Raw genomic sequence first — 25,605 nt, forward strand, 5'->3', positions numbered from 1 at the left:
CAAGACAAATGCATTCACCAGGAAATGTCATGTTAACATTTTACAACCTTATCTGGCCATGCAGTGTTTGACACATCATCAGACACATGCATACAGTGCTGAAAAGACTTGGAAACAGCATGGGGAAGACCTCTGGAAGCATCTCGGACTCCAAGGTCACTGCCTAAAATTGTGCCCATCATAAGTGATCCTTGGAGCATGCGAAGATGCCTCCTGCCATGCACCTGCCATTGCAGACTTGCAACAATCACCATCCATGTCCTTGTCCCACTGCAGCTTTCGGTTGTCCCTACCCCATTCCTTGGAAAGCAAGCGCAAGTATGCAGGCAGCCACCCACCCACCCACAGGCTGCAATACTATACTGCCAAATTTTTGACAGCTACTTGCACTTGAAATGTGGCCTTTTAGGCTCGTGGAGGCGGAAGATTTTCATAATCTCATGCCGGCGGCGGCCGGGTGTCCATACTCGGTTCCCAACCGCCACTATATTTCCCAGTATCGCCTCCGCCTTCCACAAGCACGGGTCCCACAACATTACCCGTGCCCATCCCAGTGCACTTACTGGGAAGGACCGCCTAATTACAAACACGTGGACAGGTGAATGTGGCCAGGGACGGTACGGAGCCAGTCCACAATTTTTTTGCTGAGAGTTGTATTTAGCTCGGTGATAGGACTGGAATAGAGGGGAATCGTATCTACCCTGCGTGTCATTTCTCCCAGGAAGTCCTGTAATTGAGCTTGTTGCAGAAGTAATGGCAGCCCGTCCAACATCAACTCGCACTTGTCGGTGGTGCTTTGACACACACATCTTTCTTGGCGCATTTAATTTTTTGAATACAGAGTTGGACAATGGCCTGATCTGTAATGCGTTTTGAGAAATAACATGCATAAGCATGGCCGATCCACATTAAAAAAGTAGCCATAGAGTGTCCGGGAACCTTCCCACACACTTTTCTTAGCCAGTACTGCTTCTCGGCTGGGTTGGACGGTCCCACCAGAGAATCTTCTGGTGTGCCTTGGCTTCTACCTCAGGAGAGTTCATGATAGCACTAACATTGCAGCTGCTATGGGGCTCTTGAGCGGGTGAGAAAGGTTAGCCATCAGAATCAAATCCTGTGGTGGGCACAATGTTTTTTAATTTGAAACAGCTTCTCAGTGGGAGTTGTATTTCACCACAGCCATATTTTTTAGCTCGGTGAAAGGACTGGCATAGAGGGAAACTGTATCTACCCCGACTGTCATTTCTCCGTCACCAGGTTCCACCCATTGTCACACACGACCATGCCTGGCTGTATGTTCAGCTGTGAGAGCCACAGATCAGGTTGCTGTGTTACAGCTTTCAACAACTCTGCAGCGCTGGGCGGTTTGTCAATTAAGCATTAAGCATGTTATCTTCAGCACAGCCTGTTGCCTCTTGGTCAAGGCAGTGCTGTCAGCTTGTGACTGATGTGGTCATTTCAGAGATGGAGGAGGAGGTGCATGAGCTGAACAATGTGATTACATTGAGGTTAAATTGGTGATGCTGTTTTTTATACTAAAGAAAGATCCTATTGTCTTGTTTTTTTTACGTTATTTTTTAAGACAAATGCATTCACAGGGAAATGTCATTTTAACATTTTACAACCTTATCTGGCAATGTGGTGTCTGACACATCATCAGACACATCTTGTTTTATTTATTATGGAGGGACTCTGAAAGTCATAAAGCCTATTTTTATATGGACATTAGACAGCCCTTATTATTCTTAAAAGGCCAGCAGTCGGTCCTATCTATTCTTAGAGAGCAATCAGCCGGTTATGCTTTGTTGTTCCCATTATTAACAAGTGGGTCTCCAATACTGTTATTGCGTATCCAGTGTCTGCAAGGGCTGCCAAAAATTAGGACGCAACCCAATACCCCTTTGAAGAGATATAGAGGAGGGTCTCAGTAAAAAAATTTTTCCCATTATAAAGAAGCAGGTCTCCTATAGTGGTAATGCCCATGCTGTGACTGCAACGGCTGCCAAAATTTGGGAAAAACCCTACTAAGAATTTAAAAACACATAGAGCAGGGCCACAGAAAGAAGGTACGACGTGTTCCCATTAGAAAGGAGAGGGTCTGCTCTACAGTTATAGGGTTTGTAGTGAGTCCAACGGCTGACCAATTTTAGGAAAAACCCCACTAAGAATTTAAAGACACACAGAGCAGGGCCACAGTAATAAGGTACGACATGTTCCCATTGGAAAGGAGAGGGTCTGCTATACAGTTATAGGGTATGCAGTGAGTCCAACGGCTGACCAATTTTAGGAAAAACCCCACTAAGAATTTAAAGACACACGGAGCAGGGCCACAGTAACAAGGTTCGACATGTTCCCATTAGAAAGCAGAGAGTCTGCTATACAGTTATAGGGTATGCAGTGAGTCCAACGGCTGACCAATTTTAAGAAAAACTCCACTAAGAATTTAAAGACACATGGAGCAGGGCCACAGTAACAAGGTATGACATGTTACCATTAGAAAGGAGAGGGTCTGCTATACAGTTATAGGGTATGCAGTGAGTCCAACGGCTGATCAATTTTAGGAAAAAACCCACTAAGAATTTAAAGACACATAGAGCAGGGCCACAGTAAAGACAAATTCCCATTAGAAAGGAGAGAGTCTCCCATAGTGTTGGCCTATGCAGTGAATGCAAGGGCTGACAAAAGTTTGGAGGCACTTCAATGACCCTTGGAAGAGACGTGGAGGAGGTCCTCATAAAATAATGCTCTCATTAGAAAGGAGCAGGCCTCCTATACTTGTAATGCCCATGCACTAAATTTATGGGCTGACAAACATTTACCCCTGGGGGGTATACATGAACATACTGTATAAAAAATTTTTTTTACGGGCATCATAAACACCCTTTAAAATAATTATGTGGGTGTTGCATCACGGACCACGGTCACACTGGTGATATGGTGGTGGAGGATGAGGAGAAGGAGGAGGACAAGAGCAAATAGCCAAAATCAGGAAGCGTATACCCATGTGTGGGTGTGAAAAGGTGCATGGGAATACACCTCCGAAGAAAAGACACTTTTATGTTGCCCTGCTATCATTCGGTGGTGTTGAGAAGTGTGGCCCAATCCAGCCCTTGTTCATTTTTATAAGAGTCAGCCTGTCAGCATTTTCAGTTGACAGGCGGATGCGCTTATCAGTTATAATTCCAACAGCGGCACTAAATACCCGCTCTGATAAAACGCTGGCGGCAGGGCAGGTCAGGACCTCTAAGGCATAGAGAGCTAGTTCATTCCACGTATCCAGCTTGGATGCCCAACAATTATAAGGTACAGCATAATCATTGATGACGTTCTTACCGTCGGCAAGGTACTCCCTCAGCATCTTCCCAAACTTTGCACTCCTAGTGAGAAAACCCCACACCTCAGGGCCTGTGCGATGGGAGGGTCGGAGAAAACTCTCCCAGAACTTTGACAGTGTTCCCCTGCCTCTGCTGGATTGAAGTTGTTTCTTTCTCACCTGTACTCCTTGGTTGTCAAACGAAGTGTGCCCTCTACCGCCAGCATTTTCAGATGGGAATTGCTTTAATAGTTCCGCAACAAGGGCCTTCTGGTACTGCCCCATTTTTGTAGACCTGTCCACCTCAGGAACAAGAGATATAAAGTTCTTGGAGCGTGGGTCTAGAAGTGTCACCAACCAGTAATGACTGTCACCCAAAATTTTGAGAACGCGAGGGTCATGGGAAAGGCAGCGTAACATAAACTCAGCCATGCGTGCCAGACTACTAACAGGCAAGACCTCTGTGTCCTCACCAAGAGAATGACTGACCATGCTCTCCTCCTCTCTGTGCTCTGGCCATCCACGCTGAACAGACGGTATGACAGCTGTGTAGGCAGTGCCATCTATAGTGCATGAAACTAGCTCCTGTCCTTCCTCCTCCTCTTCCTCATTGTCACCCAATCCACATTGGGATGAGATGAGGCTTGGCTGTGTGTAATCACCCTGTATGGTTCCTTGCTCCACCTCATCGTGCTCCGCCTGCAATGCATCCTCTTTGATTGTGAGCAGAGAGCATTTCAGAAAACAGAGAAATGGGATGGTGACGTTAACTATGGCGTCATCGCCGCTCACCATCTTGGTGGAGTCCTCAAAGTTTTGGAGGATGGTACATATGTCTGACATCCATGTCCACTCCTGAGGTCTTATTTGTGGAGTCTGAACTGAATACCAACGGCCTTGTTGATGCTGGTACTCAACAACTGCCCTCTTCTGCTCACAAATCCTTCCCAACATCTGCAGTGTAGAGTTCCAATGCGTGGGGACATCACACACCAGTCTGTGAGCCGGAAGCTGCAAACGCTGCTGAAACACTGCCAGGGCGGCGGAAGCTGTAGCTGACTTTTTAAAATTGGCGCACAGGCGGCGTACTTTAACAAGCAGATCCGGCAGCTCAGGGTAGGATTTGAGAAACTGCTGAACCACGAGGTTAAGCACATGGGCCAGGCATGGTACGTGTGTGAGCTTGCCTTGCCTCAGAGCTGCCACCAGGCTCCGGCCATTGTCACACACGACCATGCCTGGCTATAAGTTCAGCGGTGTGAGCCACAGATCTGCCTGCTCTTTCAGAGCTGTCCACCACTCTTCAGCATTGTGTGGTTTTTCACCTAAGCATATTAGCTTCAGCACAGCCTGTTGCCGCTTGGCTGAGGCAGTACTGCAGTGCTTCCAGCTTGTAACTGATGTGGTGATATCTGAGATGGAGGCTGAACATGAGGAGGAGAAGGATGATGCGCAGGAGCTGTACACTGTGGGGGCAACTCTGACTGACATAGGGCCCGCAATCCTCGGTTTGGGGAGGATGTTGCCGATTGGCCGAGGCAGTGCTACAGTGCTTCCAGCTTGTTACTGATGTTGTCATTTCGGTGATGGAGGCTGAAGAAAAGGAAGAGACTGAGGAGGATGAGGTGCCAGAGCTGTAGACCGTGGGGGCAACCCTGATTGACCTAGGGCCCGCAATCCTTGGCATCGGGAGGATGTGTTCAGTCCAAAGGTCCGACTGTGTCCCGGCTCCCACTATGTTAACACATTGTGCCGTCAGCGAGATGTACCATCCCTGCCCACAAGCACTTGTCCACGTGTCCGTGGTTAGGTGGACTTTACCGGTAACTGTGTCATTGAGAGCACGGCTAATGGTTTGGGACACGTGCTTGTGTAAAGCGGGGACGGCACACCAGGAGAATTAGTGGTGGCTGGGGACCGAGTACCGAGGGATGGCCACCGCCATCAGGTTGCAGAATGCATCCGTCTCCACGAGCCTAAAAGTCAACATTTCGAGCGCAAGCAGTCGTGAAATGTGAGAATTTAGTAGTGTGGCTTGAGGGGCGTTGGCTGCATATTTGTGCTTGCGTTCCAAGGACTGGGGTATGGACAACTGAATGCTGCACTGGGACAAGGACATGAATGTGCTGCTACTTGAGAGTGTGCAATGACAGGTTCAGGTCAGGAGGCATCTTCGCGTGCACCATGGAGAGGGGATTGGCTTGCATGCAAAACAGTGGAAGAAGCAATAGTGCCACCTGCAGACACTGTTTCAGGACCCTGGGGTTCGGCCCACAAAGTCGGGTGCTTCTCTGCCATGTGCCTGATCATGCTGGTGGTGGTCAGGCTGGTCATTTTGCCGCCCCTACTGATGCTGGCCTGGCAGGTGGGGCAAATGGCCTATTTGGGGTTATCGGCAGAGTCTTTAAAAAACAACCAGACTCAGGAAGACTTAACAGTTGTACTGGCAACTTCCTTCATGTTGGTGTTACAGGGAACGGTTGCCTGCCTTCTGTCTGTGGCTACCACACTGCTTCTTCCTGCCTGTTGGGGTGCTCTGCCTCCCTCCTCCTGTGTGCTGCTGTCCTTGCTCTGCATGTCCTCCTGCAAGGTTGGGTCAGTTACTATATCATCCACCACCTCATCTTCCACTTATGCACACTGATCCTCCTCCTGACTTTCTGGCAATTGTGTCTCATCATCGTCCACCTCTTGTGACACTTTCCCACCGTCGCCTTCATGTGACCGTGGCTGCTCAAATATTTGGGCATCGCTACACACGATCTCCTCTTGCTCCGCTTCTAGTGGACCTGGCGAGAGGCCCGAATCTATAAATGGAACAGTGAACAGCTCTTCAGAGTGTCCAAGTGTGGGATCAGTTGTCTCTGCGTACTAGGCATGGTAGGAGGAAGGAAGATCACAGTGAGGAATATGTGGTCAAGACTCACAGCTACTGAGACTTGACCGTGTGGAAGACAGGGTGGTGGTGGTGGTGTCTAAGTGACTGGAAGTATTATCCGCTATCCAACCAACAACATTTTGACACAGCTCTGGGTTCAATAGTGGTATGCTGCGGTCCCCTAGAAATTGGGATAGGAAGGTCAGGCGAGAAGATGTGGGTGTTTGTTGTGGCACAATTTCGGCTTGCCCACGGCCTTATCCTTGGCCTCTGCATGCACCATTACCATCACGTCCAGTTTCCCGTCCCTTGCCACGTGCCTTGCCCATGTTAAATGGAGGACAGTATCTTCCACGCTCACTACAAATGACTGAGTTTGGAGCGAACTTATATGTGATCCGTGTGACGGAGAAAACAGAGTTTTAAATACCTGGCCTGTAGGTAAGTAGTTTGAACAGCAAACTGCTGTGATTTGCTTCACTGACAAACTAAAGAAAATTTATAATGGAGGCCAGAAATGGCAGTATTTTCTGACAACGTATATGTGATCCGTGTGACAGAGAAAACACTGTTTTAAATAGCTGGATTTCTGGCGCTCTAATATGGAAAGGACCTGGCAGTATTCTGCAGTGCCAACAAGCAAATGGCACAGAAAAAACAGTGTTCTCTGGATTGCTTTTTAAGCAAATGATGAGGATTAAGATCCAAAGAAAAGTATTCCTGGCCCCTGAGACCTGGACCTTTGTATTGAAATATCTAACAACAGCAGAAGGCTGAATAGGAATGGAGCCTCTTGTGCTATATGCACTGCAGTCTGCTATATACACTGCCTGCCTAGACACTCTGCCTGCCTGATATCTCTGCAGATGGATTAGTCCTCAGAAGGACTGTTTGTTAAGATGGATATGTGTAATGTCCGTTTTTTCTCCCTACACTACCTAATACACAATCAAATCTCTCCCTGACGCAGCAGCACCTCTCCCTACACTGTCTGATCCGGAGTGACCGTGACGAGCATGGCGGCGCCAGGTCTGATATAGACCTAATGACGCTGTGCGGCCAGCCAATCACCACAACCAACATGGCTATGGCATTCCAGTGCATGGCAGGCAATTCCTGCATGTTCATTATCTCTCTAAAGAGCGCCAAACATGCAGGGAGGGGACCCGAGTACCCGCCCGAGCAACCTGGAAATATTCAGCGAGCGCCGAGCATCTCGAGCAGTGAGATGCTCGGGCGAGCACCGAGCAGTAGCGAGCACGCTTGCTCATCACTAGTAGTCAAATTTTGCCCAAAATTTTTTTGATTTTATATTTTTAGGTTAAAACATGGCAAAGACAAATTTATCACCAGATGACAGGAAACTTATTATTTTGAGAGTGAAGTCAGGTAAAAGCCAGAGTCAAGTGTCACGTTTATTAAACAAAGAAAAAGAAGGTTATGGAACTGTTGACAAACAGAAGTGGATGACCACGGAAAACTTCCTCCAGAGTTGATCACATTATTAAGACATAGTATTCTAGATGAGGTCTGACCAAAGAGGAGTAGAGGGGGATAATTACTTCACATGATCTAGGCTGAATGCTTCTGTTAATACATCCCAGAATTGTGTTTGCCTCTTTTGTTGCTGCATCACACTGTTGACTCATGTTCAGTCTATGATCTATTAGTATACCCAAGTCTTTCAAACGTGCTGTTGCTTAGCCCTATTCCTCCCATTCTGTATATGCTTTTTTCATTTTTTTTGCCCAAATGTAGGACTTTGCATTTCTTCCTATTAAAAAACATCCAGTTTGTTTAGATCTATTTAAATACTTTCTCTCTTTTGTCTAGTATTAGCTATACCTCCTAGCTTTGTGCCATCAGCTAATTTAATCAGCTTACCCTCAATTCCTTCATTAAATCATTGATAAAGATGTTGAACAACACATGGCCCAGGACAGAGCCTTGAGACATTCTTCCAACTGGATGTACAACCATTTATGACCACTCTTTGATCACTAAGCCAGTTATGAATCCACCTAACAGTTGCCTCGTCCATTCCACAGTTAGTCATTTTTTCAATAAAGATGGTATGAGATACTTTGTCAAATGCTTTGCTGAGGAAAGATATACTATATCTACTGCGTTTCCCTGATCCACCCAGTCAGTGATTCTGTCATAGAAGGAAATTAAGTTAGTCTGACATGACTTATTAGTTACAAACCCATGCTGGCTCTGGTTAATCACTTCATTCTCATAAAGAAACTTTCATACATATTGTTTAATAATTTGTTCAAAAATCTTTCTTGGTATAGAAGTAAAGCTCACAGGCCTATAGTTCCCTGGGTCCACTTTCTTTCCCTTTTTGAAGATAGGGACAACATTCGCTCATCTCCAGTCTTCTGGGACTTCTCCTGTTCTACAAAAATTTTCAAAGATTATGGAGAGTGGTTCAATAATTTTCTCTGCTATCTCCTTCAGAGAGATAGCAGAGGAAATTATTAAGAGCTTCCACTCTGTAGAAGAGAGAGAGGACCCCGCTTACCATAAGAGTTTACACTTTACTGGAGAGAATGAGAGAGGTTTCCGCTGACCATGAGAGCTTAGTACACTCTACAGAACAGAGAGATTTACCTGGCGATGGAAAACAACTCTGTAATTCCAGCTTCCCTAAATTCGGAACCGCTGATCTGTGATGGCCCAGAAACTGACCACCACTGTACAAGGTGTGATTATCCACTAGATCTCCTAGCTGAAGGACATTATGGGGAGGCTTACGTGGCAACGCAAAATGATTGCCTGCTCTCTGATGCTTCAGCAGTGTGGGAATAGGCAACTTTTTCTTGTTTTGATTTTTAAAACCACATGTCGGATCTCAAAATGTTCAAATTCACATAAAATCACAAATTTCAGGAAATTTTACTCAAATTTCATCCTCCGTGGATCAATCCGCTCATCTCTCATACTCACCTTTGCCATATTTCAGTAGCAAAAGGATCTGTAGAGCTCTTCAGTCACTTTAGGCCTGCAAACAATGGGAAGTCAGTGAGAGATCCCTGCACATAACTTTATCATGTAACATTGGCCTAAGCAGAAGACCTGTCTGGCTGTCACAGGCTGCCAGTTAAAAGTAGCATATATCCTATAATATTGAGTGGCTGTTATGTCTCTGCTTGCTACAGTATGAAATTCTATCTGCATCCCTGATACATGTACAGTATGTAGACTGACATTCATATAACCGGCCATTCTTTCAATAAACTTGACTTAATAAAGAAGTCTATAGAATGTGTTCAATGACAAGATGTGAGAAGAAAAAAAAAGAGCAGAAAATATGAATTGACACATGTAGATAAAATTATGTAGGTACAATTACAGAATATTACAAAATGTGTGACACCAGGGGCGTAACTACAATAGTTGCAGGGGTTGCAATCACAGCCGGGCCATGGACCCATATGAAAATACTATTATTATTATTAAAGACCTGCAATAGTTGGGGGCCCTATTGGAAATTTTGCATTAGGCCCCACGAGCTTCAAGTTATGCCACTGGCGATACATAATAGCCAATATGTAGATTACTACTTGAGAAAGTGCATGTCACGGGTGTGTCAGAGGTGACAGACAGTCGCCCTGCAGTGGTGTGCAGGAGATCTCCACGTTTGGCAATGCAGACAGCTGCCTAGATAGGAGGCTGTGTTTAGGACCCAGCGGCTACCTCACTTTTGTCTGGGTGTATATATACCTGGTGTGTCTAGGTGGGTGTCACCGGTTATACTGATTTCTACTTGGAACTTGGCTGAAGCAGCATCACGTCCTCTCTGAAGTCTTGAAGCCGTGTGCCCTGTTTGAGTTCTTCTAAAGTTGAGTTGGTGTTCCCCTGTGTTGTCTTCCCCATTTGTCTTTAGAGTGCTAGCGGAGGTTGACTAGTGCTCTTCTCCTTCCAACCCCAGCTATAGCCTTACACCTTGGATAGTTTGGCGAGGCACGTAATCGGCGACAGCTGCGAAGGATGTAAATGGGACATTAGGGGAAGACAGGGTGATGCTAGTCCAGATTAGGAGGTCACATCTTCCCCCTTTCCCTAGTGTCTGGGCTCCATTTCCCCTCTGTGTTGCACTCACACCTGGCATGACTCTCTTTCCTGCACTCACATCTGGCATGACAGTGCAGCTACCTATTACTGGAAACAACAGTCTGTGGATATGATGGCAGATGTGATTGTGATAAAAGTACAAGGTGATGGCTTTACCAACAATGCTGCTACATGGGGAGGGGAAGATACTGTAGGACATTAATCACCCTATTTGCATCAACATTTATGCACAGATCATTACATTTCATTGCCATAATTGACAAATTTATCATTGTTTTATGCCATTGATTACACAATTTTTTAGCCAAAAATTAAAAATGATGAGAAAAAGGAGACATGTGTGTAGACTTCTGGCATGAAGTATAACATACACACAAAAGAATACAGCAACACTCTGCATACCCTAAGATGTATGCAAACATTCATTATATGAAATGTTAACTGCATTTATTTGTCCATCTGCTTTTTGAGGTATGACCACAGGTTTTCAATGGGGTTGAGATCTGTGGAGTTTCCTGGTCATGCATAAAAAATGTAAAAGTTTTGCTCACCAAGCTACTTGGTTATCACTTTTGACTTGTGACTTGGAGCTCCATCATGCTGGGAAAAGTATTATTCATCAGCTGAAGTGCGCTACATCAAAGAAAAAAAACTTTATTAGAGTCCTCTACAATCCAATCACTGTACATTCTGCAAGTTATTTTCTCTGATGATGACCCTTTTAGACTGTTTGAGACATGTGGAAGAATGATTGTCTGGAGAAGAAATGATGAGGGCTACCATGAGTCCTGGGTCATGCCAACAGTAATGACACCTGAGACCATTCATATGTGGGGGCTTTTTATCCATGGAGTGGGCTCACTCACAATTAGATATGAGCGAATATTTCAATGTTCAGTTCGGAAATATTCCCCGAATATTTAGATATTCGCCAAATTTATTCACCGAATGTTCGTCAAACATTACCGAACGCCGTAGGATTCAATGGGGGGACCAAAAAAAAGCATATGCAACACCTTCAAACGGGCCCAAAAGCTGCCAAAACACATCAAATTAGGGGTAGACACCAGGGACGTGCCATCAAATGACCCAGAGTATAAGTACTATGATTATTATTATTACTACAGCGACATTTATTCCTTGGCGCGTTACATGTGAAAAGGGGTCACCGACTGCCACAAGAGGAGAGAGGACCCTGCCTGCGAGGGCGCACAAACAATCTACAAGGGATGGGTGGGGATACAGTAGGTCAGGGTACAGCTAGTCATGCAGCGATATGCTGGAGCGAGGGTTACCGCAGATTGTACACTTGTCACAAGAAGTGGGTGTTCAGCTTCCTTTTCAAGGTTTCCACGGTAGGCAACAGTCTGATGTGTAGGGGTACAGTGTTATCACAGTAGGGGAGATGCACAGGACAAATATGCTGAGAGCCTAAATCACGTTAAGCTTCCAGGAGCTTACAACTGAGCAGAATATTTCCTGCACCGATTGATATGAAGTCGAAAGGCTTCTAATGACTGCATGAGTGGGAGGAATCAGACGCTGTGGTCTTCTGGCTCCTCTCTGTCAAGGTAAACCCGAGACACACCTTGCAAGCTTCAACACAATGTTCACAAGGTAGACAGCAGCAGTGGTCGGTATCCTAGATAACGAGCTAACTCCTTTATGATGATAGAGGAAAACATCTGCAAGTAGTTTGTATGTTCTCCCCGTATTTGCAGAGGTTTCCCCCTGGTTCTCTGGTTACCTCCTCAGTAAAAAAGCAGCCATACAGGGCAAAAAATTATCGCCTGTCACCACCATTTCCGTGGCCAACAGATTGGAGATGGTGGAGTTCCACCACTTAGCTTTGTTATGTGTGGGAGGAAACAATCTTTTACGTGACCACAACTGTGAGACCGAGGGCTTGCTGCAGTGCTGAGAGAGGGAGGAGTATGGTGAAACGGACAAACTGCTGGACCGTGAGTGCGTTGCAGGCGCAGATGTTACGGTGGATTGAGAAACATGTGGTGTGCTCGGTGAAACAAACACAGCATGCATGTCCGCTTCCATTACAGCTGACGGGCTCTCACTCAAGTTTTTGATACACTAGCTGAGAGTAACATGAGAGTAACATGTTGTAAGGGCAGAGACCCTGATTCCAACTATATCACTTATTTTATTGAGTGCTGAAGTTTTGATTAAAAAATATTTTATCTGCTACAGATCTCTGAATGCTGAGCTCTGTAAAACCCTGCCGACACCACTGATTGGCAGCTTTATGTGTACACACTTCGCATAGGCAGAAAGCTGCCAATCAGTGGTGGGGCAGGGTTGGACTACATGGCAGCAGGCCAAGTATTCCTCCAGTGATAATCTGGAGATCAGATTTTATAAAAACTACACTAAGCAACCAAGTAAATGACACATCCCTGGAATCAGGGTCTCAGAGCTTACTTTATGCTGCTCTCAGAACAGGTAGCATAAACCTGGTGACAGATTCCCTTTAATATGAGTAAGTCTATAATTTGCACTAAATTGAGATATCAGACTTTGGTCTCCCACTCTCTTCTAACAATGAGAATTGTAACAAAATAACATACACTAACCCCAACATGACCTTGTGATTTTCTGTTTTTGCACTTTTGTGTTTTCCTCCACTTCTTCAAAGAGCCAGAACTTCTTTATTCTATTGTTTTTTGTGTGACAAGATGTACTTTTGAGTGACACCATTAATTTTACCATTTAGTGCCCTGAAATTGCAAAAAAAAAAAGTGCAATTACAAAATAGTTTTTTTTTTTTATTATTTATTTATCATGTTCACTATATGGTAAACTGACCTGGCAATATGATTCTACAAGTCAGTATGAGTACGCCGATACCAAACATGTATAGTTTTTTTTATTTAAGTGCTGAAAAAAGTCAGAAATTTGCCAGAAAAAACATTTAGTTTATGTCGCCATTTTCCAAGACTCGTAGCATTTTCATTTTTCGGGATCTGGGGCTGTTTGAGGACTTATTTTTTGCAGTTTGAGCTGACCTTTTTATTGATACCATCTTGGGATAGATACAATGTTTTGATCGCCTCTTATTGCATTTCAATGTAATGTTGCGACTGCCAAAAAACGTAATTCTGACGTTTGATTTTTTTCTCGTTACACCATTTACCGATCATATTAATTGTTTTTATATTTTGATAGATTTGGCGTTTCTAAATGCAGTGATACCAAATATGTGTATTTTTTATATTTTTTAATAGTTTTATTTTCAATGTGGCAAAAGGGAGGCAGGGTAGGGACATGATCTTTGACGTAAATATATGTATATATTTATGCTTATAAGTCTCAATTTGAGAAAAAAATGCATTGACTTGTGACAATTGGCATATTTGTCTCAGGATATAATGTAAGATTGGGAAGTATACTACCATGCTTAAAGACTTGTACTGCTGTAGCTTGCACTAAATTTATTATTATCCATAATTAAAGTAACGAGAGTTGCCAAAAGTCCTGATCATGCAGGGCCTATCTTCCCATAAAGTTGGTATTTTGGGGATGTTTCGGAGTGTTTAATCACATTCCTAGGCAGCCCTATATTGCAGAGTTAAAGGGTATCTGTCAGAAGGTTTTTGCTACCTCATCTGAGAGCAGCCTGATGCAGGCAAAGAGAAGCTGGATCCAAAGATGTATCACTTAGATTACTGGGTGCAGTCGTTCAGATACAATCAGAGCTTTTAGAATTAGAATGAAGCAGAGCTGAGAAAGCTAACCCCTCCCACACCAGGCTCTGTATATACCATGTCCATAGACAGTGAGGTGCTTAATTGCCAGACTAATCCAACAATGTTGATCTCTTAATGATAAATGCTTCACAGTCAGAAAACAACAGCACACACTTTGACAAGTGACACATCCCTGAATTCAGTGGTTCAGCCCCTATCTCCTGCTGTATTCAGATTAAATAGCAAAAACCTGCTGACAGATTTCCTTTAAGTGTCCAGAGTTAAAGCTTTAAATTGTTTGCGGCACCGCAGGAGTCCAGTTGCCACATTGGCATTGCCTCCCTCACAGGGGGTGATGCCATGCCTAGAACTAAGGAGGGGTCCCCTTATCAGGTAACACCAGCATCCAACACATTTCCTGGCTCCAGACCAGAAGGGGGAGCTCTAACCCGATTTCAGGGGAGCTTCCCCTTTAAATTGGGGCCTGGAGGCGGGGTTTAGAAAAGTCGGTTGGAGTGAAAAAAGTCAGTTGGAGACAGGAGAGCGATGAGGGAGAACCCGGGGAGGGGAGCTGTGACCAAGCTCGCCCCAGAGATAAGCGAGAGAAATCGGACACTGGAGTCCGTGGTTGTTCGGGTACTGAAGTCCCGGCAGTTAAATCCAGAGGGCAGGAGACTGCAGGTCTCCTGGGCCCACCAAACGACCTGGCGGCTCCGCAGCATACTAGAGCCCAGAGCCGCCACGAAGGAGTGACACCTGAAAAAGGCTTGAGCTACCTACCATACCGGCGAGGATTAAACGATTGCTCAGGAAAGAGGGCCGCAGCTTAGCTTTAGGCAGGAGGGCCAGAGAGGACAGCGCATCCTTCTCACCTGCAGAGCAGCAAACTGGTAAGCCAGCAGAAACCCAGGACCTGGCTGAGGTTCACTAGGGTGGGAGGAAGATGCCCAACCTAGAAAAGGGTCTAGCAGCTGGTGCGGTCTCAGCAACTGTAATGCCTTTATCCATGCCGTATATCTCAGGGGCGGCGTGGTTGCCTCAGTACTCAGGGGAGTCGCACACCCTTAGCAAATTTGAGGAGAGACTGCACAGTTTGTTCAAAGTGTACCCCGTGTCTGGGGAGCAAAAAGTCAGCATCCTTATAGGCCAGCTAATCGGTGCAGCCCAGAGGGAAGTGAAGTCCTGGCAGGGCAGGGACAAAAGAACTGTTAAGAAAATCCTGGCCAGGTTGAAGGATACTTTGACACCTGCACAGCAGCGGAGATTAAAATGAAGTTCTACGGGTGCAAACAAAGGGTGCAGGACAGTGTACGGGACTATGCTTTAAACCTGCAGGAGGCGCTGGCCATGTGCTGTGTGACACATGCATACAGTGCTGAAAAGACATGGGAACAGCATGGGGAAGACCCCTGGAAGCGTCTCTGACACCCAGGTCACTGCCTAAAAGTGTGCCCATCAGAAGTGATCCTTTCCGCATCAGAAGACGCAGACTTGCAACTATCCCCGTGCAAGTCCTTGTCCCAGGGCAGTGTTCAATTGTACCTCCCCCATTCCTTGCAATGCAAGCGCAAGTATGCAGCCTGCCACCCACCCACCCCCAGGCTGCAATACCATACTGCTAGCTTGCACTTGAAATGGGGCCTTTTAGTTTGGAGGAGGCCGAAGCTGGCCACTACCTCATGGCTGCTTCGGCAACGAGGTATCCATACTCTGTCTCCAGCAACCCCGCGGCCGGGTGTCCATGCTCAGTCCCCAGCCGCCAGGGGGCGGCTGGGTGTCCATACTCGGTCCTCAGCCGCCCCTATTTCTCCTGTCAACTTCCCCCACACTTTTCTTAGCCTGGCCTGCTTTAGGGCAGCATTGGACGAGCCCACCAGGGAACCAGATTCCTCCGGAGGGCCCTGGCTTCTCCATCAGGGGAGTTGAGAGTGCCAAGGTGAGGAGCATGATGATGATGATAGAAGTTAGCATCTGCCTGTTTTCATGGAATGCAAGTGTAAGTGTGCAACCTGCCACCCACCGACCCCCAGGCTGCAATACCATACTGCTAGCTTGCACTTGAAATGCGGCCTCTTAGTTTGGGGAAGGCCGAAGCTGGCCACTACCTCATGGCTGCTTCGGCAGCGAGGTATCCATACTCAGTCCCCAGCCGCCCAGCGGCCGGGTTTCCACGCTCGGTCCCCAGCTGCCAGGGAGCGGCCGGGTGTCCATACTCGGTCCCCAGCCGCCCTGCGGCCGGGTGTCCACACACGGTCCCCAGCCGCCTGCGGGTGGCCGGGTGTCCATAATCGGTCCCCAGCCGCCCCTATTTCTCCTTGGAAGTTCCCCCACACTTTTCTTAGCCTGGCCTGCTTTAGGGCAGTATTGAGCGAGCCCAACAGAGAACCATACTCCTCCGGTGCGCCCTGGCTTCTCCATCAGGGGAGTTGAGGGAGCCAAGGTGAGGAGCATGTTGATGATGATAGAAGTTAGCGTCTACTTTGTTTTCTTGGAATGCAAGCGTAAGTGTGCAACCTGCCACCCACCCACCCCCAGGCTGCAATACCATACTGCTAGCTTGCACTTGAAATGGGGCCTTTTAGTTTGGGGGAGGCCGAAGCTGGCCACTACCTCATGGCTGCTTCGGCAGCAAGGTATCAATACTCAGTCCCGAGCCACCCCGAGTGTCCATAAACGGTCCCCAGCCGCTACTATTTATCCTGTCATCTTCCCCCACACTTTTCTTAGCCTGGCCTGCTTTAGGGCAGCATTGGAAGAGCCCACAAGAGAAACAGACTCCTCTGGTGGGCCCTGGCTTCTCCATCAGGGGAGTTGAGAGTGCCAATGTGAGGAGCATGATGATGATGATAGAAGTTAGCATCTCCTTTGTTTTCTTGGAATGCAAGCGTAAGTGTGCAGCCTGCCACCCACCCACCCCCAGGCTGCAATACCATAATGCTAGTTTGCACTTGAAATGGGGCCTTTGAGTTTGGGGGAGGCCGAAGCTGGCCACTATCTCATGGCTGCTTCGGCAGCGAGATATCCATACTCAGTCTCCAGCCGCCCCGGGTGTGCATAAACGGTCCCCAGCCATCCCTATTTCTCCTTGGAAGTTCCCCCACACTTTTCTTAGCCTGGCCTGCTTTAGGGCACCATTGGACGAGCCCACCAGAGAAACAGACTCCTTCGGTGGGCCCTGGCTTCTCCATCAGGGGAGTTGAGAGTACCAAGGTGAGGAGCATGATGATGATGATAGAAGTTAGCATCTGCTTTGTGTTCTTGGAATGCAAGCATATTGTGCAACCTGCCACCCACCCCCAGGCTGCAATACCATACTGCTAGCTTGCACTTGAAATGGGGCATTTTAGTTTGGAGGAGGCCGAAGCTGGTCACTACCTCATGGCGGCTTCGGCAGCGAGGTATCCATACTCAGACCCCACCCACCCGGCGGCCGGGTGTCCACGCTCAGTCCCCAGCCGCCAGGGGGCGGCTGGGTGTCCATACTCGGTCCCCAGCCGCCCCGCGGCCGGGTGTCCACGCTCAGTCCCCAGCCGCCTGTGGGTGGCCGGGTGTCCAAAAGCGGTCCCCAGCCACCCCTATTTCTCCTGTCAACTTCCCCCACACTTTTCTTAGCCTGGTCTGCTTTAGGGCAGCATTGGACGAGCCCACCAGAGAAACAGACTCCTCCGGTGGACCCTGGCTTCTCCATCAGGGGAGTTAAGAGTGCCAAGGTGAGGAGCATGATGATGATGATAAACGTTAGCATCTGCTTTGTTTTCTTAGAATGCAAGCGTAAGTGTGCAACCTGCCACCCACCCACCCCCAGGTTGCAATACCATACTGCTAGCTTGCAGTTGAAATGGGGCCTTTTAGTTTGGAGGAGGCCGAAGCTGGCCACTACCTCATGGCTGCTTCGGCAGCAAGGTATCCATACACTGTCCCCAGCTGCCCGGCGGCCAGGTTTCCATACTTGGTCCCCAGCCGCCCCATGGCCGGATGTCCACACATGTTCCCCAGCCGCCTGTGGGCGGCCGGGTGTCCATAAACGGTCCGCAGCAGCCCCTATTTCTCCTTGGAAGTTCCACCATACTTTTCTTAGCCTGGCCTGCTTTAGGGCAGCATTGGATGAGCCCACCAGAGAACCAGACTCCTCCGGTGGGCCCCGGCTTCTTCATCAGAGGAGTTGAGAGTGCCAAGGTGAGGAGCATGATGATGATGATAGAAGTTAGCGTCTGCATTGTTTTCTTGGAATGCAAGCGTAAGTGTGCAACCTGCCACCCACCCACCCCCAGGCTGCAATACCATACTACTAGCTTGCACTTGAAATGGGGCCTTTTAGTTTGGAGGAGGCCGAAGCTGGCCACTACCTCATGGCTGCTTCGGCAGCGAGGTATTCATACTCAATCCCCTGCCGCCCAGTGGCCGGGTGTCCACGCTCAGTCCCCAGCCGCCAGGGAGCTGCCGGGTGTCCATACTCAATCCCCAGCCGCCTCGCGGCCAGGTGTCCACGCTGTCCCCAGCCTCCTGGGGGCAGCCGGGTGTTCATAAACGGTCCCCAGCCGCCCCTATTTCTCCTTGGAAGTTCCCACACACTTTTCTTAGACTGGCCTGCTTTAGGCCAGCATTGGACGAGCCCACCAGAGAACCAGACTCCTCCGGTAGGCCCTGGCTTCTCCATCAGGGGAGTTGAGAGTGCCAAGGTGAGGAGCATGATGATGAGAGAAGTTAGCGTTTGCTTTGTTTTCTTGGAATGCAAGCGCATGTATATAGTAGCGGCTAGGCCTGAGGTGGTCAGCGTTTTGGCGCATATCCTATCTCCTCCGAGGATTGCTGGATGTTTTCCTGCTACTATCCCAGTTCTATGACTCCCGTTAAAACAAAGCTTCAGGTGATGAATGATGGATGAGTTGGTGGCAAAGGAGAAAGAGCAGGAGGAACTGGGACCATTCACATCAATATCAGGCCAGTCAACCACACATGTCTTGTAGGATATGTTTCTGTACCAAAAGGAGCGGTTCAGCTACACAGTTATAGGGCATGCAGTAAGTGCAATGCCTGACAAAAATTTCGAGGCACTCCAATGCCCCTTGGAAGTGACATGGAGGTCAGAGGGCCTTAACTAAACCGTTTTTTCAATTTATAGCAACTGGGTCTCCTGTGCACTGTTGGCATAAGCAGTGAATGGAAGGCTTTCCAAAAATTATGAGGAACTGCAATGCCCCTTGAAACAGACGTGAATTACAGCATACTAAAAACCATTATTGGGGAGTGGGTCTCCCTTAGTGTTCACCTATGCATTGAAAAGAAAAAGCTGACTAAAATTAGGAGGAAATGCAATGCCCGTTGGAAGAATGGTGAAGGTCGCAGTGGAATAAAAAGACAATATCAATGCCCCTTGGAAAAGTGGTGGAGGTCGTAGTAGCTTAACGAGACGGTTTTAATGCCCCTTGGAAGAGACGTGGAGGTCGCAGTAGCCTAACAAGACGGTTTTAATGCCCCTTGGAAGAGAAGTGTAGGTCACAGTAGCTTAACAAGACGGTTTTAATGCCCCTTGGAAGAGATATGGAGGTCGCAGTGGAATAAAAAGACAATATAAATTCCCCTTGGATGAGAAGTGGAGGTGGCAGTGGAATGCAAAGACAATATCAATGCCCCTAGGAAGAGACGTGGAGGTCGCAGTAGCTTAACAAGACGGTTTTAATGCCCCTTAGAAAAGACGTGGAGGTCGCAGTGGAATAAAAAGACAATATCAATGCCCCTTGGAAGAGACGTGTAGGTCGCAGTAGCTTAACAAGACTGTTTTAATGCCCCTTGGAAGAGACGTGGAGGTCGCAGTAGCTTAACAAGACGGTTTTAATGCCCCTTGGAAGAGACATGGAGGTCGCAGTAGCTTAACAAGATGGTTTTAATGCCCCTTGGAAGAGACGTGGAGGTCGCAGTGGAATAAAAAGTCAATATCATTGCCCCTGGGAAAAGTGGTGGAGGTCGCAGTAGCTTAACAAGACGGTTTTAATGCCCCTTGGAAGAATGGTGGAGGTCGCAGTGGAATAAAAAGACAATATCAATGCCCCTTGGAAAAGTGGTGGAGGTCGCAGTAGCTTAACAAGACGGTTTTAATGCCCCTTGGAAGAGACGTGGAGATCGCAGTGGAATAAAAAGACAATATAAATGCCCCTTGAAAGAATGATGGAGGTCACAGTGGAATAAAAAGACAATATCAATGCCCCTTGGATGAGATGTGGAGGTCGCAGTAGCTTAACCAGACGGTTTTAATGCCCCTTGGAAGAGACGTTGGAGGTCGCAGTAGCTTATCAAGACGGTTCTAATGCCCCTTGGAAGAGACGTGGAGATCGCAGTGGAGTAAAAAGACAATATAAATGCCCCTTGAAAGAATGATGGAGGTCACAGTGGAATAAAAAGACAATATCAATGCCCCTTGGATGAGATGTGGAGGTCGCAGTAGCTTAACCAGACGGTTTTAATGCCCCTTGTAAGAGACATGGAGGTCGCAGTGGAATAAAAAGACAATATCAATGCCCCTTGGAAGAGACATGGAGGTCGCAGTAGCTTAATAAGACGGTTTTAATGCCCCTTGGAAGAGACGTGGAGGTCGCAGTAGCTTAACAAGATGGTTTCAATGCCCCTTGGAAGAGACATGGAGGTTGCAGTGGAATAAAAAGACAATATCAATACCTCTGGGAAAAGTGGTGGAGGTCGCAGTAGCTTAACAAGACGGTTTTAATGCCCCTTGGAAGAATGGTGGAGGCCGCAGTGTAATAAAAAGACAATATCAATGCCCCTTGAAAAAGTGGTGGAGGTCGCAGTGGCTTAACAAGACGGTTTTAATGTCCCTTGGAAGAGACGTGGAGGTCTCAGTAGCTTAACAAGATGGTTTTAATGCCCCTTGGAAGAGACGTGGAGGTCGCAGCGGAATAAAAAGACAATATCAATGCCCCTTGAAAGAGACGTGGAGGTCGCAGTAGCTTAACAAGACGGTTTTAATGCCCCTTGGAAGAGACGTGGAGATCGCAGTAGCTTAACAAGACGGTTTTAATGCCCCTTGGAAGAGATGTGGAGGTCGCAGTGGAATAAAAAGACAATATCAATGCCCCTGGGAAAAGTGGTGGAGGTCGCAGTAGCTTAACAAGATGGTTTTAATGCCCTTTGGAAAAGTGGTGGAGGTCGCAGTAGCTTAACAAGACGGTTTTAATGCCCCTTGGAAGAGACGTGGCGGTATCAGTAGCTTAACAAGACTGTTTTAGTGCCCCTTGGAAGAGACGTGGAGGTTGCAGTAGCTTAACAAGACGGCTTTAATGCCCCTTGGAAGAGATGTGGTGGTCGCAGCGGAATAAAAAGACAATATCAATGCCCCTTGAAAAAGTGATGGTGTTATGATCTGCAACATAAACTAAGGAAAGATAGGGGAATTCTGTCCCTTAAATAAGACTAAGCTGAATCCCTACGATGTAGCTGGCTGCCTGTTCCTTGTGAACAGACCCGCCTTCGTCCTCGGCTAGTCTGAACGGAGACCTATAGAAACAAGGGAGGGGTCCCTAAATAAAATAAGGACTGAGACCAAAATGGGACACCTCCTAAACAGAAGTTGTTGCAGAGCAAAAAGGACAAACTGACAAAAAGTACTAAAGGTCCCAGAGGACCAAGTACTGACAGAGATAGGCACCGAAGCACCTGGCTAGAGAGACAGTCTAAACAACACTGAAGTCCAGCAAGGCCAGAAGGGCGGAGCGGGAATATATAGGCAGCTGGTCATGTGACCGCAAAACACAAGATAGCAAAAAGCTTACAGGAGGGTTCAAACAGTACCCCCTCTTCTATGAGGAACCTCCGGATCCTCCAGGCCTATCAGGAAACCTCCTGTGGAAAGATTTAACAAGCCTAGGAGCAGAGACATCATCCGTCCTTACCCAGGAGTTGTCTTCGGGACCGAAACCATTCCAGGAGACAAGATACCGTAATTTCCCTCTATGCCATCTTGAATTCAAAATACGAGAAATTTCATATTCGCCGCCTTCCACCACAGGAGGAACTGTGACAGTGGCGTCCCTATTAGAAACGTCAGCCTTTTTCAACAAGGAAACATGAAACACAGGATTAATCTTCCAGGAAGTAGGGACATCCAACCTGACAGCATATGGGTTATCAACCTGAAGCACTTTAAATGGACCCACAAACTTAGGACCCAGTTTTTTAAAGGGAATCCTCAACCGCAGGATCTTCGAGGACAACCAAATCATGTCACTCACAGTAAACAAAACCTCTTTACGTTTCCTGTCAAAATACTTCTTGAACTTCTTGTTAGCCTCTTGCAGGTTACAATGTACATTAGTCCAAACTCTCTCCAAATCACCGGAAAAATTCTCCTCCTCCGGCACCGCTGACCCCAATTTGGAGAACGAACCAAAAGATGGATGTCTCCCAGTACAACAAAATAAAGGAGAACACCCAGCAGAGGAGGATGTATGATTGTTAAGAGCAAATTCTGCGAGAGGCAGAAACTCAGACCACACCTCTTGATTGTCTGCCACAAAACAACGCAAAAACTGTTCAACATCCTGGTTCTTTCTTTCAGTCTGTCCATTAGACTCAGGATGATAACCAGACGAAAATGACAAATGAACTCCCAACCTGTCACAAAAAGCACACCAAAAGCGAGCCACAAACTGAGGTCCTCTATCAGAAACAATATCCGTGGGAACGCCATGGAGCTTGACAATCTCCTTAACAAACGCCTTAGCGAGTGTCTTGGTGCAGGGCAACTTAATGAACGGAACCAAATCACACATCTTTCTAAAATGGTACATGACCACCCAGATGACAGTAAAACCCTCAGACACAGGAAGATCAGTAATAAAATCTGTAGTGAGATGCGTCCAAGGCACACTAGGAACCTCCAGAGGGCAAAGAAACCCCGCAGCAGGAGTATGTGAAGCCTTTGACCTAGCACACACAGAACACTTACGCACCCACTTGATGACTTCCTTCTGCCATCCAGGCCACCAAAAACTGCGACTGATAAGTCTCATAGTCTCCGAAGCTCCTGGATGACCTGCCAACCGAGACTTATGACACTCCACAAACAAATCTCTCCTAAAGTCTCTAGGCACGAACAACCTCCCATGGGGAGTGTTAGATGGAGCATCATCTTGAGCATTCAGAATCCCATTCTCCAAATCGGAGTCCAATGCCGCCACCACAACTCCTTTCTGCAAAATGCTCTCCTCCTCGGCACCGACCGTAGGAGAGAAGCTGCGAGATAAAGCATCGGCTTTAACATTCTTAGTTCCAGGGATATAGGTAACAGAAAAATGAAACCGAGAAAAAAAAAGTGCCCACCTAGCTTTACGGGCATTCAAGCGCTTGGCAGCATCCAGATAGATCAAATTCTTATGATCAGTGAAAACCTGAATAGGAAATCTAGCACCTTCCAAAAATTGACGCCAGTGTTCAAACGCAAGTTTAATAGCCAGCAACTCCCAATTTCCAACATCATAATTCAGTTCGGTTTCCGAAAATTTTTTCGAAAAGAAGGCACAAAGATGTACTCCACCATTGTTCTCTTGAGACAAAACTGCTCCGACCCCCACTGATGAAGCATCGACCTCGAACAAAAAAGGTTTGGTCTCATCAGGCTGTATAAGGATAGGGGCAGAACTGAACCTCTCTTTGAGATGCTCAAATGCTTCAATGGCTTCAGTAGTCCACTGGGCCGTATTCGCACCTTTCCTGGTGAGATCGGTTAGAGGTTTAACAATTACAGAAAAATTCTTAATGAATTTCCTGTAATAATTGGCAAAACCCCAAAATCTCTGTATAGATTTCAAACCAATAGGCCTAGGCTATTCCTGCACAGCCTGAACCTTCACAGGGTCCATCTCAAAGCCCTCGCTGGAGACAATGTAGCCCAAAAAACTAATTTTCTGCACAGCGAACTCACATTTCTCCAGCTTAGCAAAGAGTGAATTATCACTCAATAACTGCAAAACTTCACGTACACTCTGCCAATGGGACCCAAGATCTGGTGAATAAATCAAAAGGTCATCCAAATACACAACCACATTCTTACCAATCAAAGGTCTCAGGATATCATTAATAAGGTTCTGAAAAAATGCAGGTGCATTGGTAAGACCGAAAGGCATCACCAGATTCTCAAAATGACCTACCGGAGTGTTAAAAGCAGTTTTCCATTCATCACCCTCCTTCACACGTAACAAATTGTATGCTCCTCGGAGATCAATTTTTGAAAACCACTTGGCTCCCACTAACTGGTTAAACAAGTCAGGAATTAACGGCAAAGCGTAGGAATTGCGTACGTTAATCTTATTAATTTCACGAAAATCCAGACATGGACGTAAACCGCCATCCTTTTTTTAACAAAGAAGAATCCGACTGCCACAGGCGACTTAGAAGGTCTAATGTGACCAGCAGCCAGACTAGTCTCTATGTACTCCTCCAAGGCCTTTCTTTCAGGGATAGTCAGATTAAACAAGCGACTTTTGGGAAGAGTAGCACCCGGAACAAACTCAATGGCGCAATCATAATCCCTGTGAGGAGGTAAAACTTGTGACTCCTCCTCCGAAAAAACCCTCCATAAATCTTGAATAGGTACTGGTAATTCCCCTTTTTCCACAGCCGCAATGCGACCATTACAACATTTATCATAGCACTTCGGACTCCAAGACTTAATTACATTAGTAGACCAGTCCAACAAAGGATTGTGCAGTTTTAACCAAGGCAATCCTATAACAACTGGAGAGGGCAAATTATCCAAAACAACCAAGTCCAAAATTTCTTGGTGAACACCATTGATAGTGAGAGGAAATGCAGCAGTCTTGAGAGTAATACATTTCAAAGGAGTGTTATCAATTGCAACCACAGAAATAAGTGATGACAAAGGTTTAGATTTCAATTTAAATTTTTCAATTTGAACCACAATCCACAAATACCTGAAACTCAATCAAATCTCCCTGCAGAGTAGTACACCCAGAAAGAAACACTCCTGCAGAGCGTAAACAAGCTATACGGGCGTAACTGACCTTTTTTTTTTCTTTGCTTAAACGATGCTCACAATACTTAATCAAATGATCATCTTTATCACAATAAAGATAAAAACCTTCGACGAATCTCTGATCTCTTTCCTGAGAGCGGAGTGACATCGCCCCAACCTCCATTGGTTCTCCGCTGTCAGAGCAGGTTTTCTGGGAACTAGGACCTGAAGTTACAGGAGTTTTTACATCATTGACCCTGGACCTCAGTCTCCTGTCCACACGAACAGCTAACTGCATAGCTTCCTGCAGAGTCTCAGGTGCAGGGAATGCAATTAGCAAATCCTTAACCCTTTCACTCAAACCAGCAATAAACATTTCAGCGCCGAATCATTCCATTTAACTTACAAGCTCCTGTTCTTCCTCCTCCTCCTGCTCCTCTCCCTCATTGTCCCCCAATGCACGTTGGGATGAGATGAGGCTGGGCTGTGTGTAATCGCCCATTACGGGTTCTTGATCCATCTCATCATACTCTGGCTGCAATGCTTCCTCTTTAATTCTCTGCAGAGAGCATTGCAAAGGACAGACAAGAGGGATGCTGACGCTAATGATGGCATCATCGCCACTCACCATCTTGGTGGACTCCTCAAA

The sequence above is a fragment of the Phyllobates terribilis genome, unplaced genomic scaffold (assembly GCF_046119375.1).
Source record: "Phyllobates terribilis strain yellow unplaced genomic scaffold, ASM4611937v1 Scaffold_11__3_contigs__length_659146591, whole genome shotgun sequence".
Lineage (NCBI taxonomy): Eukaryota > Metazoa > Chordata > Amphibia > Anura > Dendrobatidae > Phyllobates > Phyllobates terribilis.